Source organism: Octodon degus, unplaced genomic scaffold (genome assembly GCF_000260255.1).
Source record: "Octodon degus isolate 3935 unplaced genomic scaffold, OctDeg1.0 scaffold00137, whole genome shotgun sequence".
Classification (NCBI taxonomy): Eukaryota; Metazoa; Chordata; class Mammalia; order Rodentia; family Octodontidae; genus Octodon; species Octodon degus.
This window is the reverse complement of record NW_004524713.1, coordinates 7,550,904-7,556,379: the sequence shown is the minus strand read 5'-3', so window position 1 is coordinate 7,556,379 and position 5,476 is coordinate 7,550,904. Positions and strand designations below refer to the sequence as shown.

Below are 5,476 nucleotides of genomic sequence, written 5' to 3'. Positions count from 1 at the left end.
CAAAAGTCAATAGCATTCCTCTACACAGACAACAAACACACTGAGAGGGAAATTATAGAAACAATACCTTTTACAATAGCACCTAGGATAGATATACAGCTTTCTCTTAATGCAATGAGAAGAAAGATATGTACTAATAGTATGTGGACAGGATATCATGTCTGCATTTTGTACTACGAATAACCACTAAAAAGATAACAATATGCAATGTATTAATTATTAAAACTCTCCTATGAATCGGTTTTGAAACTGTCTCATTGCTATTTGTTTATCAATGAAATTATTTAAAAAACAATAAAAAAGTGACATGTTAAAAAAAAAAGAATTCAGAAAGAGGAAGCTCCTACTTTCAGGCTTCCTGGTTGAATATCAAAACCCTTTGCATCCCAGCAGTCACTCCATCTCTTGCAGTCCATTCTGCCATCTGCTGTTGAGCTGTGGATGAAGACTAATATTTTCAACTTTTGTCTTACTGTTCCCTTTGCCTGAAATGAAATTATGCTCACTCATGAAAAAAAAAAAAAAAAGGTGGGGGAGGGAGTGCTGGGGAGATGGCTCAGTGGAATAAGTGTTTCCCTGGAAAACGCAAGGGCCTGAGTTCAATCCCCAGTTCCACCAAAAAGAAAAAGAAAAACAAACAAACAATAAAAAAAAACCCAAACTTTATGTACCAGAATGTGAAAGGATCACTGGACAGGAAGAACTTAGCACAACTATATAATAGATAAAAAGAGGCTCAAGATGAAAATATAATTGGAATCTATGGTACACAGCAATTCTCGGTAACCCAGCACTTGATCCAGCTAGCATTAGGGTTTTGATCATTGCATGGAAGATCAGACCTCACAAAATGTGTGTTTTCCAAGACAGAGTTCACGGACAGCATGAAGAAGTAGGTTGTGACAGCACAGGAAGCGAAAGGCTCAAATAACCAAGCTGGAACAAGAATTGAAAGAACCAAGATGACTGAAGGTTTTGACAAGTTCACTTTTAATTTTGCAAAGAATCCAGGTCAAGCTCCTTTTTCTGGGAAACATCAAATGGCGGATGACGTCAGTGCAGCGGAAGGGGCTGGAGGCCCCGGGGGCCCAGGCATGGGAGGCCGCGGCTGCTTCCGGCGGAGGCTTTGACAGTAGCCTTCGAGGGCTCGGCAGAGGCCGCGGGGCTCACGGCGGTAAGGCCGAGGACAAAGAGTGGATTCCTGTCACCAAGCTGGGCCGTCTGGTCAAAGACATGAAGATCAAGTCCCTGGAGGAAATTTACCTTTTTTTCTTACCCATGAAGGAGTCCGAGATTATTGACTTTTTCCTGGCAAATCCCTCAAGGATGTTCTGAAAATCATGCCTGTGCAGAAGCAAACTCGTGCTGGCCCACGGACCAGCTTCAAGGCATTTGTCGCCATTGAGGACTACAACAGTCATGTTGGCCTAGGTGTAAAGTGTTCCAAGGAAGTAGCCACTGATATTTGTGGGGCCATTATCCTGGCCAAGCTCTCCGTTGTCCCCGTTAGGAGAGGCTACTGGGGAAACAAGATCAGCAAGCCCCACACTGTTCCTTGCATGGTGATGGGCCGCTGTGGCTCTGTGTTGGTGCGTCTGATCCCTGCCCCCAGAGGCACTGGCATCGTCTCAGCCCCTGTGTCCAAGAAGCTGCTGCTGATGGCTGGTATCAATGACTGCTACACCTCTGCTAGGGGCTGCACTGCTACTTTGGGCAACTTTGCTAAGGCCACCTTTAATGCCATCTCCAAGACCTCCAGCTATCTGACCGCTGACCTCTGGAAGGAGACTGTGTTCACCAAGTCTCCCTATCAGGGATTCACAGACCATCTTGTGAAAACCCACACTAGAGTCTTTGTCCAGAGGACTCAAGCTCCAGCAGTAGCTACAACATAAAGGTTTTTACACAAAAATAAAATGAATTAAGTCTGTAAAAAAAAAAAAAATTCAGGTCAAAAGGCAGTAGATGTAGAAATGGTGATTGCCTACTAGAATTTAGTGTTTAATGGAAGATTTCAGTTTTAGACATATGGCCTAAATTTTTGTTGGAACATCATAAATGATCCAGAGGACTACTGGATCTAAAAGATGCTTGGAATCTTCTTTTAGACTTCATTACAATGATTGGAGATGACATGTCTAATTATGAAGAAGGAGACTGGCCAGTTCTCATTGATGACACTGTGGAATTTTCATACTCTCAAAATGCTGGAACAAAATGTATGACAGTGTAGTACTAAAGGAACCTTCTAGAATGTACATATTTTGTATAATAAATGCAATGGAAAATTACAGTCAATTTTTTCTGGCAGGACTGAATTGAATCAATCCTTACCATTCAGACTAAAGGTTGAGACAAAGCTGTAAGGATACATTTTGGACCATATTATATTTTGTTTTTCTAATAGTTGGTTGGGTTTGTTTCTAGGCTGGGCCACTCTAAGCATTTATAATTCTAACACTAGGGATATGATCTTAATGTCTGTGGGCCATTCTAGTTTATTCTTACATAAGTCTTACAAGCTTTATGGTGACTATTTTGAGATTCCCATTCTTGCATAAAGCATAATGCGATCTTCTTCAAAACTGTTTGGCATAAGAATTAAACAAAGGAACTATCATAATCAATTTATAAAAAATCTTAAATACATGCTTTGGGATACTTGCAGAGACTATGTAGGTAGCACTTCCACTGAGAGTGATATATTCAAGTATACAGGATCTGGAATAGTGTTTTCATTTGAAGGTATTATTTCCTCTTGGAAAATCATGTGTATTGGTGATGTAGCTAGAGTATCTGAAGAAAGAAATGTCAGAGCAACCATTGTGAAAAAATTTTAGGATAATTTTTTATTCTACCTAAAACCATATTTTGTCTTAGACTCTCAATTTTACAAAGGTTCCACAGAATTAGTCTGCACTAACCTGCCCATGTTTATATGTAATAATTCTACAGGAAGCTTTTGTTTGGCAAATGTCTGCGTAATATTAGAATCTACTATTGGGCCAGCCAAATAGCTCAGCGGATTAAAGTACTTGCAAGCAGCAGCAGGGGCCAGGGTTCCATCCCTCAGGTCTGCCTTGCTGGCAATTAAGACTGGGCATGGTGGCATGCACCTGTAATCAATCCCAGCACTTGGGAGGCTGTGAACAGGAGAATCATTACAAGGGGCCAGGGAGATGCTACGAGTCCGATCTAGAAGTGACTCCCTGAACACCTTGTAGACACTTACCTAAAAAACTAAAAAAAAAAAAAAATTAGAATCTACTCTTGTCTACATTATGCACCCCATAATTGGATTTCATTATTCTTTTGAAATGTTTATTTGCCTATCACATAAGTTAAACTACTTAATTTGTTTTGAATGTTTTGAATTGCTATACAATACAATACCCAACTTTAGTCAGGAAGATTTACTTTTTTGTTTCTGTTTATCTATTTTTTTCATAACCAGGCAAAGGAACAGAAATGAAATCCTCTTAATTTATAAAAGGAGAGTATGAATTAGCTTTGGAAATGGTTATGATGAAAAAACGAAGACCTAGTGGGGATTGAAGCACAGCAAAGTAAGATATGCTTTTACCTCTCAGAAATTACCTGGCAAACTAGATGGAAAGAAATTGTTTATCATAGAAATCTTATTTTCCATATCATCTCAAAATATTGACAACTGGTTAAAAATAAATTACTTTAATGGTGTTGTTTACCATATTATAATGTAAGAATAAGTACAATGTAGAGTTAGGTAGCACCCACTAGACAGCATACAAACTCAAAATAATACAACATGCAAACTAAAAAGAAAAAACATAATGTAAATCCTACTCCTGACCTAATATAGCTGCTTAGATGATCAGCTCTGATACCTTTAGGTACAAGGTGTAGGAAGGTTCCTCTACTCCTTTCTGGAAGAAGCAGAATACAGAGAAACAAGTGGTCCCTTCAGAGATCTACATATTCTGTTGTAACTTTGAGAAGAGCTGTCAGTTATCAGTTCAGTCTCTAACAAGATAGATATATAGATACATATTTGTTCACAACTCTTAAGAAGTTGGTGTGAATTCTAATTTTAAATATCATGTAGAGGACCTTGAGGGAAATCCTCAGACACAAGGTCCAAATTAGAGATGAACAGATAAAATTGCATCACTCTATTTGACTCTTGGGAAAAGAACCACTCACTGAAGGAGGCATAAGAGAGTTCATTCTTGGAGTGATGATAATAACCAAAAGGCAGTTATTAAGAACAAAACTCCTTCTCTTTTGAATTACCTTGGAGAAAATATGTTCATCACATTTTCATAGTGTTCATTATAAACCACACCAAAGATTAAGTGTGACAAAACAAAGCCTTTTGCTATTTCAATTTCAATACTATTTGAAGAACACTAAAGGCACTCATATCCTCACTCAGTGATAAACAAGGAGACATATATCTCATCATTACCACTAGATGTGAGGAATAAAATATACTTTCTATAAATTTTACTCTCTACCCTAAAAGCCATGTTGTAAGCATTTTACTCATGCACGACTGTCACAATATCATAAAATAAACATTCAATGTTTGTTTTCCATTCAAATTGACCCAAATTCATTCCTTACATTTCCAGTTCCATTTCTTCAATGCCTGGTATAAAATAAATACCATGTACTCATTTCTGAAATGGAGATATGTATTGATTTTCAAGTGCTTTTAATTGGTTCTGTTTATGTTCAGTTCACCTGTACTTGGAATAGCTACTTGTATTTTGAAATCATAAGAGGTACTTGGACTTCAGAAATGTTTCACGTAGATCAAGTTGATCATCAGTTTCCCTGATCAGAATACTGTTATTGAACTACTTACTTTTCATGGAAGTCAAGGGTTGACAAACTTCCCCCTTCCCAAATCACAAAACTATCACTTCAATTTCTGCTTTCTTGGAATGCATGCAGATAGAAAAAATGTCAAAACTTGCAAGTTTTCTCATTTGATGAAGGTGTAAAAGAAATAATATCTCTTTGAATTAATAAAAGACATTTTTAATTCCTTAGGAACAGAAAAACTTTTCTGGAAGACCCTCACTTTTGTCTTCTTTCCATCCAGTGTTTTTCTTTGCTTTTCAATCCTACACAAAAAGGTACTCCTGTGATAGCTTATAATTAATAACACAAAGCACTCACCTATACATACACAATGAAATTGAAAAGCAGGTACATACAATTAATGAATATTTCAGAGAAAATAATTTCAAACAGGTTGTTCATTTATAAAGATGATCAAAATCAGCAATAATCATTGAAAAACATGCTAAATCTTCGTTAGGTTCCAAAGCATATACGTCTGTAGGAAAAAGTATTTTTCAGGGTGTTATTTTATGACAATAATGAATGTTAACTGGGAGCATTAGTCATTTAAAATAAACAATGTAAAATTATAATTTGATCACTGAAAATATGCATTGCTGTGGGCTATGCATTCCAATATTAGATT

The 5,476-nt window shown here is 37.2% G+C and overlaps 1 pseudogene; it reads left to right on the top strand.

Moving 5' to 3' along the window:
* The window catches only part of LOC101579366, a 4,747-nt pseudogene extending 2,514 nt beyond the window's left edge, over positions 1-2,233 (top strand).
* Positions 2,234-5,476: the final 3,243 nt, after the last annotated feature.